The 14,180-nt window shown below is 30.3% G+C and overlaps 1 long non-coding RNA gene across 1 annotated transcript; it reads right to left on the minus strand.

The window, feature by feature from the left end:
- Window positions 1-3,548: 3,548 nt before the first annotated feature.
- Window positions 3,549-4,434, minus strand: LOC127249345 (uncharacterized). Its single transcript, XR_007838298.1, has 3 exons — window positions 4,241-4,434; window positions 4,097-4,156; window positions 3,549-3,755 (listed from the first exon to the last, which is right to left on the minus strand). It is a non-coding gene; the product is annotated as an uncharacterized LOC127249345 (long non-coding RNA).
- Between the last annotated feature and the right edge of the window lie 9,746 nt (window positions 4,435-14,180).

Raw genomic sequence — 14,180 nt, forward strand, 5'->3', positions numbered from 1 at the left:
ATGGATTTTCTTCCCGAAAATTAGATACGCACCGGTAGTGCCTCCGATGGCTGGCATTCTAACCCAAACATAAAACGGTTTCCGTCTCCAATGAGAGTGACACCTCTAATCGTTGGAGCTCCGACGAACAAAAACGAGAGAGAAACTGAGTTGGAGAGGTTGCCGGAAAGCTAGAAGAGATGAGAGAAATATGAGAGAATTGTTGGTGTTAGTGTTTAGAATGAAAGGGGAGACCCTTTATATAGGCGTCTCCACTCGGCCAAAATGGCAGGGGATCAATTACAATCATAATTACAACCTTAATTATCGATATAATTTATTCTAAATTCAAATCTTCCATTTGAAGTAGTCGTAATTTATTCTAATTATAAACTTTCCGTTTGTGACAATCGTAATTTATTCTAATTTCAAACCTTCCGTTTGAAACGATTGTAATTTATTCTATTTCAAACATTCCGTTTGAGATTATAATAAATTTATCCAACGGATAATATTTTATCCAAATAATACTGCGACTTAGGCCATATACCCAGGTTTAATTTGGGGTTGTACAATTTGGCCCGAGACAGGCAAAATAGTCAAAATATTAACCAAACCCCATACACAATAAATAAATAATATTTCTTTATTTTCCAAATTAATCTAATTAATTTGGTACACTGACCCGTCGCATTTTCACTTACAAAATAATTGATTGCAAAATAACCGATTATTCAACAAGTTTTAGATTTAGTAGATTTATATTTAGATTTTGTTTTATCCATAGATTAGATTATTTAGATTTAAGTCTATCGAGTCTGTTTTGTATTGTCTATATATAGCATCCACAACTCCTCGTGTCGTCCTTCTCTATCCCGGTAAATGTAATTCCTCCATGTAGCCACATTTGCTTCTTCAAATTGAGATAAAACCGGTAATGACGCTCGTAACCATTGCATAGTTTGTTCTTCTTCTTGTAGTAAATGTAATCGGATCAGGCGTCCTTCTCTTCGCGTGCGACGTTCATCCGCCGAGAGATAACCGGATTCATCCCAAGTATACGCTTCCTCGTCGTCACTGCTCATTGATTTGGCTAAGAGAAAAGCTCCCACTAGGCAAATAGCATATAAAATTTTTGGAGGAATTTCTTGGAGAACGATTTTGACAAAGAAAATAAGTTAGACTCAATGCAAATGGAATACGAATGTGCGAGTTTGCATTTCCACACCAACCATGAAAGTAGGAAAAATTCAAATATATAGACGAATTCGTATCCATTATCATGGTAAGAGTATATACAAAAATTGTACAACAATCACATGATACATTTCCTAAAAGCTTGTCTGTAGTTCCACTTCTAATAGAGTAGATGCTCTGCTCTGCTATGCATGCTTTTTGGAGAAATGTTGCACTGCCATATCAGAAAGTGATATTCCTGGTTGAAAATCATAACATATAAGACTTTTATTTGAGATTAAAAAAAAAAAAAAAAACAATGATAATGACTTATATGACACATTTGTTCACGGGTATTGCAAATTATGACATCAGTTCACGGGTAGAACTATTTGTCATGATACACATCCGAAGAAATAGATTTTAAAAATGATGATACACATCACAAAAGGCATCTTAAAACAACCAACTCAAACAACGTCCAAACTCAATTAAACTTCAATTACATCCAATCCCATCAGATCTTTGAAGTTACAACAATGATGTCTGTTAGGAGATTATTTAATTTTGCCCTGTTGCTAAAAAAAACACAACTAAATCCAACGTTTGTCAAAACAATGAATGTCCTATGTAAATAATAATCTAGAAAATTCACAAAGTTTCATTGACATTTGGGTTAAGTAAAATATTAAGTATATGCATAAAGCTACATCCAAAAGCTACCAAAAATTGAGATCAATAAAATAGGTGTTATCTATTAAAATTTCAATGTCGAAAACACGATGCTAAACCACAACATTAACTAAAGTGTGAAGCATTGCTCACCTGTACAAGCTGAATCTGGTAAAGTTACGCGTCATAAATTTTGCAGCAAGCTTAAGAGTCCGACAGAGCACAAGAATTAGAGCAATCGAAGAAAACAAAATCAAATGAGAAACATTATATCCTTATGTATGGAAAAGAAATATAAAGCAAGCACCATAAAAATAAAAAATAAAAAATAAAAAAAAAAACAATAGAGTTTAATATTTTATACAGACATTTAAACACATCTGTTAAGTGATACAAGAGAGATGTAAATTGAGTAGATAAAATCTTTGGTAATCATCATTGACTGTAATCATACTTGCAAAGCCTGCAAATTCCAAGCTCATGGTATTTGCACACAACAGTTATATCAGCAAACATAAGATAAATTATGGACAAAGAAATTTTGTATCATAATGTTACTCCATATAATGAATACAAAATGTATATCGAAGAACATACAGTCCCTACAAAGGTAAGTTGGTATGCTCGATTTGAGAGATATTTTGGTACAATTGGAAAAATAGTAAGAACAGCCACAACAAGAACTTGCCAAGAAGAAGAAAAATATGCATAAATGCCCCAAGAACAAAATCCAAACACGCATAAAACAGCACAAGGTTATTTGCTCCTAAAGGAGGACATCAAAGCATTGAATAAATATATATATATATATATATTAATTGTTGCTAAATAGCAAGGATACATCAATTGCAGTCTTGAATCAACAATAAACTGCTTATCATGCATAATTTCCTAGTCGCTACAATATAGGAAGACACATATGTAAAGGCTTCCTGACATGAGATTTCTTATATTTACATGCTACCTTGAATATGTTTGGAAGAAACAAATTAGAATTGTCTCGTAGTTGGTCCATCTCATGAATATAATAAATATCTAACCTCTTTACAAAAATGAGAAACTTTAATTAAAATTTATCTTTTTTACATGGTATTACAATGGCTATTTGTTTTCCCAATGAGCAAATTTCATAAACTCTATTCACTGTATTGCCAACCTCTATCTGCAGTACATTTAATAACTTGTAAATCTTGTGATTGGCTCAAAATTCATTGATCATTAAAATTACTCTTAACCAATCTAATTTCTGCACTTATAGTACATTGATGTCACTCACTTACTACTATTTAACATCTTATGATTAAAATCAATCAATTACCTTATACATAATTCAAAGTAGTTGATAAGCTAGTTGCAAATTTTACACTTTATGATGGTTACTTTTTCTATTAAAAAATAATGAATAATGAAACTTGCATAGAAGAACTTAGATCAAACACACAAAAAATGAAATAGTAAATGTAGTATGAGATGCATGTTGTTTGCAGAAGATAAAGAATATTCATAAGTGTGGACTTGAGTTATGGCCATTTCCACATTGCAAACAATGTTTAGTAACACCATTAGGTTGCATACAAAAAGCAACAAAACTTATGAGCAATCTATTGTATAAAAGATATGGGATGCATCATTTTCAATCGATAGATACTAAATCTTTTCATTGGTATCACCTTTCTACAAGCATTTTCAATGACCTAACTGAAATTCTAAACCTCATTCGTTTTGTAAAACTACAATTTTGAATAAAGGATCAATAGATTTGAAGTTCATTGAAACTCACAAGCACATTGCATTTGTGGAGAAAATCGAAGACATGTTTATGCAGCCCTCTCCTATGAATACATGCTTTGCTTGGTTTCCCTTATCTTCATTTTATACGATGGAAATAACTGCCTACAATAGCCGTTGCCTCTTTCGCTATCAAGAACCTATTAATAGAATCATTTTATCAATCATTCACAATTAAGATAGAAAATAGAAATATTGTGTAGCTTTGAATGCATTTTATCAAAATGCAAACATGTCACCACCATTTCCAACAGCTTCAATCATTTTCATGGCTATGTACGCATCTTTTTTATGGATGAAGTTTGCGCACTTTGAGATAAAATGGGCCACACTAGTTCTCAGACAAGGCAATTATAACTATGACAATATTTTTATTTTTATTTTTTTTCATTTGGGCTTCGGCATTTCTTGAGCTTAGAAAACAATCTCTAGTCGTTGTTAAACAATTATATTTGATCAGAATCAATAGATTCTTATTCACCTTGAACTTCCTGTTGTGGCCTATTTGGGCCACTAAATTGAAGACGACGATCCTGTGTATCTTAACACACATAAAACAAAACAAATAAATATTCCTAATAAAACTAGAATTTTATAGTTTATATCAATATGTACTTTACCTTACCATATTCAACTTTGCAGGGATGTTCGAGTATTCCATTTTGGTCCACCCTCGGATCATTGTTGAGGCTGACTTGCGATAAGAAAAAGAAAACCCAATTAGGGAAAGAATGCAGTCTGAGAGTGCTCCCTTCACAGCACAACAACGAAATCAGTGAAAGAGAGACAAAACAAAATAACCACGAAGATTTTCCTCAACGCTCAATTCTCGGCAGCAATTACAGATTATAAAAATGAAAGATTTAAAAGAAACCTGCAATATGAGAGAAAAAAGGAAGATAACACTTATTTTTCAGATCAATTTTAAAAGAAAAAAATAATATATCAAAATGAGAAATTTTGATTTGTTATTGTGCAGTGCAAAAAATAAAAATCTCTGCTCAGGCTTGGACACTTTGGATTCGGATCATGAATAAGGTTTTTTTAATAAAAGCCCATTGCACATGCTCAAATCGAGGCAGTGTATTTATCCGTAAATCGATTTTAGTGTCGGTTATGACTATTGCTGGCCTTGAACTAACGCTATGTGTTTCTCCTGCTCTGTAGGTGCAGCAGCATTCAGTACATTTTGTCGCAGATTGACAGCTGCATTCACTTTGGAGAAGACGCTGATGTGAAGATTAAGGATTTTTATGATTGAAGAATTCATGATGGAGTTTCTACATTTGTTTCCCTAACTCATTTATGCTCTTTTTTTTTTATCTTTTTCCAAAATTCTATCAAAATATTCTCTTAAGTATTTATTTTTTATTTTTTATATTATTTATGTTGGAACTTGTCGGGAATTTAACCCTAAGCCCAGAATCTACAGTGTTGTAATAATTGAGATAAGAAAATAAAGCGAAATAAATCTAATCTTATTCCTCAGCATAGGGATTCAGATCTGCAAATAATGAAGGGTTTCGTGTTATTCAAGCCTATGGCGCATCCCCTCGTGAGAAAACCGCTAGGGTTTTTGTCGTTATTCCAATGATGAGATATGGAACGTAATGGCTGTTGCATCTAGACCTGGGATCACAACCCTATTTATATCCCTTATTATTAATTGACCTCATCACCCAATTAATAATTTTCCGGGTTTCTTGACATTGGAGGCCCGCACTTACTAAATACATTTAAGCCCAATAAATTTATAACTCACTTAATATAGGCTTAATCTGACTGATAGCCCAAATAGTTACATTTAACCCACAATTGGATTTTTAATCCAACTATGTCCCACTTGGATAAATGTACACTGAATAACCTTATGAACTCATGAAAAAATTTGCTATCAGATCCTTTAATGTATATTACCAATCTCATCTATAAATCACATCAATGCGGATCAAAGCGGCCGTCACTGCATTTATCGCAATGAGACCGATCAGTGGTCACAACACTAATATAACCTATGATTTGATCAAGTGCAGATGCACAATATGGAAACTTCATGTAATGTGATCTTAACATGCCTATTTCAAACTGATCCACCTTAACTTTAATTCAGAACAACTGAACACTTAATTAAAAATGAATACTGAACAGTGCATACTGAATACTGCAGTACAAAATAAAGTAACCTTAGTGTATTTGAACATTACTAATTAGCTCCCACTAAACCGAAGTATCGAAATATGGTTCCACTTTTCAAATGAGCAATATGCTCACTATAGAATTTATGTGGAAGCTTTTTACTAATTAAGCGGATCCGTAATCGTGGAAGTTATATGAATATGTTCAGTAACTAATTCATAATATAAAGTCATACAATTAAGCAACTGATGATTATTATTGTCAAATAAGGTACTAGTTCTAACGAATTTTGAATTTTGGAAGAGACAAAACTCTATATCCGAATGAACAATGATAACTGAGTTTGTTCAAAATAGAGATCGAAATTAAATTTCGACTAAAGATGGTACCATAAAAAAATGTCTCATCCAAATTCAATTAGTAACCAGTATTCAGCAATAATCTAAAATTGTCAATGACTTCAACTTGAACTTTCTTGTTGTCACTCATATAGATGTATCTTTCAACATCAATTGATTTCGAATAAAATAATATTGCATAGACAAACTGATGTGAGTTGTTACACCAAAATTCACCCCCAGGTGTGTCTATGTATTGAAATTAAATTAATTTCAAGAGCAAGACCAATAGGACAAACATGTCCTCTGAAATGTCTAACTTAATGCCCTCAATTTAGTAGCAATATTAGACATGTTCAGGATGTACTCCCTTATGTTTCCCTTGTCGTTGTACTTCATGTTAATGAGACTCTTGAAAAGAATACTCATTTTCCGCCTTATCGCTTTTGGTAGAACGTTTCTTAATTGCGACAAGGAATCCATATCATCATACATAGAACTCCTAAACATTTATGGAGTGCTTTTCTTAATGATAATCAGACTTAGGCGTTGGAACTATCCCGCTTCTCAAATAACTGTTTTTCATATGCAGTGTTTCTCGCCGTATGAGTGGGTTGGTCTACTCTTAATGCCAAATCAAGATTCATGCAACCAAATGAATCAAAATTGATTCTTTTTAGTGCTTAAAGTTGTCCCGAGACAGTGTTGGGACTGAATAAATATACACATAAATATTCATGAAGCATAATGAAGCTTAATAATAATGCATTCTCATCCCAAGACACTAAGTGCAACATCAATGATCAATCTTTGGATCAATAACATTGATTGCTAGCAGTCATCAATAATCATATATGGATAATAAGGTAATGTCAAACAGCAACTAATCTTTGGACTGATTTACTATTCACATAAGTTAAATCTATATAATCATCCCATACATATTATTGCAGATGTATATTTCATTCTGTCAATCACCAACTGCCTTTGGGTCGAAGAATAATCACATGAATTAAAATACACATAAACACTTATGTTATCAAAAAAAAATCTTATATAAGAGAGGTTACTTTGGCAATGTCAAATACTTGATCTTCACCGTCAAAACGCAGCATGCATTATTAATGAATTTATAATTTTCTTAAATTAAATTATAATCAGAATCATATTCAATATATACGGGTCTGATTCCATAGAAAATAAAAAATGCTAATTAGCAACTGAATGCACATGTCTATAAGCTACTGAATGTTTCGTATGTGAATTTATGAAAGAAATTAGCAATCTTATCACAAGTTATCGAGCAACATCAGCAAATTTCGTTAGACAAATTACTGGCTCACTAATGATAAACTTTTGACAATTGAATGTTAACAATGCAGTAGTGTGTCAAACAACACCCTATCTTTGGACAGATTTATTATTCACACACAAATAACTAAATTATTATCACCACATTCAATGTCACTAAATATGCATGTAACTACTTAATGGCTTAATTGCCTTTGGGTCAATCAGGAGCCTTGTAAGTCACAAACACAACTTTCAAATACACAAAATAAACTGATTTACACAGAGGCTGCTTTGGCAACATAATTGTTTCAACAAATTCATAAAATATATTATATTATTTATTGATAATTAAATTCACTTTAAATAAATCAAATATGTATGTTCAATACATATTAAAACTATAACAACAGCAATTAATTTCTGGACTCATTAAATAATCAAGCAGTCCAAGAAAGTGTCAAATGCAGCGGAATTACACAGGCAAAAATATGCCACCCAAAAAGACTATAAATTAATACACCAAATAATTATAGTCGAATTTGAATAAGCGCATGCTATCAAAATACATGTTGTTGTAATCCAAATTTAATTGGACTATCGAACGAATCATAATGAATATTCGATTTTATAAAATCAGCACTAATGAATAAATAAATAAATATGGTTTGCGTTGGATTTAATAATCCATATCGTTACAATTGATTAAGTATACCCCAATATGATTCTATAAAAGAAGTCTAATAAAATAGATAAATAGATTAATAAACCAACGCCCATGCGATGGATGTGCTTGCAGATGGACATGTACTGATTCCATGCATAATCAATTAATAATACCGAATGTTCCATCAAGATGCAATATCAATTAAGATTGACCACATCTCATTCCATAGAGTATTTTGATTCAAATAAATAAATATATATAAACAAACAGAGTTGCTCAAATGCAATTATCTTCCCATTGCATATATTACTCATGATTGGATACAAATATTCAATGAAATTATAATTGAATTGCAGTTAACTAATTGAAGTAATTAATTATCCGATTTTAATTAAATAATTAGCCCAAAAATTATTTATAAATCCAAAATTAAGTGGATAAATAAATAAAACTATAAATTAAATACAAACACATGCAATCAATCCATAGTTGTATGAATTATTCCAATAAAATTAGGAATAAACAATAATGAAATTATTCACCAATAAAGGCTGATTCCATTAGCTTCTTAATCTCGTTCCATAACGACAAATACCATGATTCCATATTAATTTTGGCATTATTCCATTAATTATTTCAATAAACATGCATGATTGTTTCGTTGAAATCATGTTTATTGAAATAGATATATAAACAAATACTATGAGAACCCTAAGTTTACAATGTCACGTCTTGTTCCAATATATATATATACACATGATTCCATAAATTCAATTAAAGAATAATGAATACTAATGAATTATGTATTCCAGTAACAAACAAATAAACAAACACATGCGGATTCCAATGGCTCATTCAGGCCATGTATCTACCGATTCCAATAACAGGTGCGCAGGGAATGACTTTAATCAAAATTAAAATTTCAACGTAATGAGAATTTGCTCACAAGATTGAGGAAATTTTCCAAACAAAGATGTTTTGCAAAAATTAATTCTCAAAATAATTCAACACGGAAAGGCTCTGATACCAATTGTTGGAACTTGTCAGGAATTTAACCCTAAGCTCATGATCTAACGTATTGTAATAATTGAGATAAGAAAATAAAGCGAAATAAATCCAACCTTATTCCTCAGCATAGTCGGATTCAGATTTGCAAATAATGAAGGGTTTTGTGTTCTTCAAGCCTATTACTCCTCATGATGAGATATGGAACGTAATAGTTGTTGCGTTTAGACCTGTGATCACAACCCTATTTATATCCCTTGACCTTATCACCCAATTAATAATTTACCGGGTTTCTGCACATTGGAGGTCGACACTTACTAAATACATTTAAGCCCAATAAATTTATAAATCATTTAATATAGACTTAATCTGACTGATAGCCCAAATAGTTACATTTAACCCACAATTGGATTTTTAATCCAACAATTTATATTTAAAATATTATATCAATATTTATTTATATACATTATATAATTATTTAAATTTAAAATTTTTATTATTCAAATTGAAATGGCCAAACAACAGCATCCTAAAAAGCTGGTCCTTGTCATTGTTAGTTTCTTCAATGATTGTTGATCTACTTCCGTTGCCCTCCGGTCCAGTCCTTTCCTTTCCTGTCATTCATCCTTGTTCCAGCTGAAATGGAGCATATTTGAGTCTGTGTTTGTTTAGAGGATTTTTTATATTTCTGTAAATTTCTTTCCCATAAGAGATTAAATTAGATATTTATTTTTTAATTATTATATTATATTAAAAGTAATTTTACATTTAAATAATCATATTAACATTTATTTTGAGTTAATATTGCAGTATACTATGAGTGTGTTTTACTTTGACTATATAATCTCTTATTTTTAAATTATTTTAATAAATTATATAATCAATAAATTAATTAATATAATATTTATTTTATGAGATTAAATATTAGATAAAATTATACTTTTTTCGTCCAATCAGAAAGTATATTGTTGTTTTTATGTGATTATAATTAATATTAAAATATTTTTATATTTGTATAATTTATTCATTAATATCATTGTATTTGTATTATAAGAGGTATTTTTGTCATTTTATCTTGATTTGTCTTATGTAATGATATAATAATTAATATTTAAAGATCAACACGAAAAAATAATTGTATATTTTCTTGCAGGACGAAAGTAGTATATTATACTACCTCCGTCCGACTCTAAGGATCCAATTTCTTTTTTTTTGCGTTGATATTTGAATATTAATTATTATATCAAAACATAGTACAAATTAAGGGAAAAAATGCAAAAATACTTTCATTAGTGTCTTATAATACTAATAAAAGAAATTTGTACCAAAAAAATATATATATACACATATTTTAATGTTAAGTACAACGATGCAAAATATAAATGTGATCCTTAGAGGCAGACGGAATATTTTGTTTGAAAATTTTGCATAAAATATTCTATATATATATATATATTTAATTATCAAATTTATTTTTATAAATTTAAAATAATTTAAATTAATAATTTTCTGCATGTAAATTATTTTATTGTACAATATTTAAAATTTGTTAAAATTAAAATAAAATAAGGTAACATTAATATTATTAATTTCTTTTTATTTGATTTTATCACATAAATTTTATATTAAAATAGAATAAATTTATTTAAAATTACAAGTTTAATAGAATGATATGTTAATTAAAAAATAAATATATGTAGGATTTATTATTATTACTATTAGTACAGTTAATATATTTTTTAATAAAAAATACTCATATTATTTAATAAAAATATTATATTTTTTACAAAAACCTATTGAAAATTAGAAAAATTAATATTTTTATAATTAATATCTTTTAACAACAATGTTTCCTTGAAAGTCTAAGTTATTATTACATATACAAATTATCTAGTAGATAGTGTTACAATGTGTTGTAATTGAGATTTCTAACTTATAAAAGTTCCACACTAAGTAAAATATAAGAAATTATACTTTTTCTACTATCTCTATCATTTACATAATTCGAATCCACAAAACTCTCTGACTTAACATTTTCAGTAGTTTTACCAAAAACAAAACCAACATTTATTGTATCAACTAAATATCTAAAGACCCATTTTAATGCATGTCAATATTCTAAACTAGGGTTCGACATATACCTATTTAACTAATTGCATAGGCTAAATATGGCCTAGTACTAACCATTTTTAACATTATGGAACATATTGCATTAGAATATGACACATGTTTCATATATTCACAATCAGATTCCGACTTTGGACATTGATCTCTACTTAACACAAAATTAGAAGCCATAGGAACATAAATAGATTTAGCATCACTCATAGAAATTTTTTTTTTTAACAATTTTCGAAATATAGGCTGACTGGTTTAAAAACAACTTTAAATTTTTTTATCCCTAGTGATGCGCATGCCTAAAATCATTTTGGCATCACCCAACAATTATGTCAAAATTATAACACAAATATTTTGTCACTTGATCAATCAACTTTAAAAATATGGACTAATAATAAACATATCATCAACATAAATGAGAAGAAAAATGGGTTTGTGGTTTTTAACAGTTTTAAAATACAGACAATAATCAAATTTGTTTTTAGTAAATTCAAGATTTTTCGTACAATTATCAAATTTGATATCCCATTGTCTATGTGACTATTTTAAACCACACAATGATTTACTTCCTCCGTCCGCCTCTAAAGGTCACATTTACCTTTTACGTCATTTTACTTAACATTAAAAATATCCTTATATTTGATGATTTTTGTGTACAAATGTCATTCTATTAGTATTATAAGACACTAATTGAAGTATTTTTTGCAATTTTTTTCTTAATTTGTACTTAATTTTGATATAATAATTAATATTTAAATATCAACACGCAAAAAGTAAATGGGATCCTTAGAGCCGGACGGATGTAGTATTTAATAAACAAAGATTATCCATTTGGTTTTTATTAACAAAACCTTCAGATTGTACATATGCATTTTCTCATTTAATTCACCATAAAAAAAAAGTTGTTTCAACATCTAATTAGTTTAGTTCTCAATCGTAAAAAGAAACTAGAGCTAACATGACTCTAACAGTAGTACATTTGACAATATGAGCAAAATTTTCATTATAGTCTATTCCTTCTTTTTGAGTAAAACCTTCAGCAACTAATCTTGCCATAAACCTAATTTCATTATCTTTTTGATTAACTTTATAAATACATCTACAATCAACAAAAGAACAATTAGGAGGTTTATGAACTAGACATCAAGTTTTATTATCACACAAAGAATCCATTTTCTCTTCCATTATTTTTAACCATTGAATTTTATTTTCAAAATTCATGGTCTCCCTAAAAGTCTTAGGTACCATCTAAATTTTCAAACACACTAAAAGTCAAAGAGGACAAATCAAAATCACCAAAGTAACCTAGGGACTCTTCTATCTCTATCTCTAATTATTGGTAATTTTCCAACTCATTTTGATTATTATTATCAAAATTAGATACATTTTCACTTTTAGAGATGCTATTATCAATTTCAGAAACATTATTCTCTCTTACATCAAAATGCACACAAATTTTAGCATTATTTTTAGTATTTTCAATCTCTCTTATATTAACAACATTATACTCCACCTCATTTGGAATATTACTTGAGTTTAAATTTTCAATTTAATTTCATATTTATCCAAAATAGATTTTTCAGTATTTAAACAGGGCATTTCATTTTAACTGAAAACAACATCTTTACTAATAACAGTTTTAAAACCAGACCTAGATCTTAATCACAATCTATAACCCTTAACTCCCTCCGGATAGCCCAAGAAAACACACTTTTCAGCTCTAGGGACTAATTTATCATTATCAACACGTATAAAAGCCGAACACCCAAACACCCGAATATTTGAAAACTCAATTTTCCTACCACTCCACCTAAATTCAGGACAAGCGTCTTTCAAAGAAACTGAGGGTGATCTATTGACTATATAAGCTGTCGTGATAACAACTTCGCCCCAAAACATTTTAGACAAACCGGAGGAAGCCAAAAGGCTTATAACCCTCTCCACAATGGTCTGATTCATCCTCTCAGCCACCATATTGTGCTGGGGTGTATGGGGGATAGTCTTATGCCTATTTATATCATTTTCTTGACAAAATTAATCAAATCAGGAGTTACAAAATTCCAAATATTACCAATTCTAAGATATTTAATTTTATTTTCAGTTTGATTTTTAGTTTTAATTTTCCAGTTTATGAAAATCTCAAACATATTTATTTTTCATAAGAAATACCCATATTTTTCTTGAAAAATTATCAATTATGAATTAAAAAATATCTAGACATACCATGTGTGGGCCTCACTAGCCGGACACATCAGCATGCAAATAATTCAAAACAGATTTAGACAAATTTCATTTCTCACTAGGGGATGGGAAAATTGAACTCTGTGGTGTTTTCCATAAACACAATTATCACAAAATGATACATGATTAAATTTTACATTTCCAAAATATCAATTTTTATTTAATATTTCTAAGTTTTTATTCCTTAAGTGTCCTAATATCTTATGCCACAAATCACTATTATTTTACCGTGCTTTCGTCCTCACTCACGCGTAACCTGAGAGACTTCCCAGGGTATCACCCATCCTTAAATTACTCTTGGCAAACACGCTTAACTCTAGAGTTCTTTTAGTAGGGCCCACGAAAAGGAATGTGTACATTGTTGACGTGAGTAGTCTATTCAATCAATTTAACCTATATTCAACCTCGAATGACCTGGTACCGGCTCATCACGGGAGTTGGCCAAGCACCGGCCCAACTCCGGGGGTATTACATCCTCCCCCACTTAAGAATGCAACGTCCCCGTTGCACCACAAGGATCATTAACTGCTAGACCCATCACCAGTCCAATCAACGACTGCGGGCTGTCGCAGATCGGCTTTGATGCCAACTATGACACCCCGGCCTGCAAGCCATGCAAAGCCGAGCATATCGGGATTGCAGAATGGCCCCACAGGTCAATACGAGTCCTTCCAGTGCATTTCTGTCTTCACTCACGTGCACCCTGAAAGACTTCCCAAGGGATCTCACCCATCCTCAAATTACTTTAGGCAAGCACGCTTAACTCTAGA

The sequence above is a fragment of the Andrographis paniculata genome, unplaced genomic scaffold, assembly GCF_009805555.1.
Source record: "Andrographis paniculata isolate CXL003 unplaced genomic scaffold, ASM980555v1 Contig35END, whole genome shotgun sequence".
NCBI lineage: Eukaryota > Viridiplantae > Streptophyta > Magnoliopsida > Lamiales > Acanthaceae > Andrographis > Andrographis paniculata.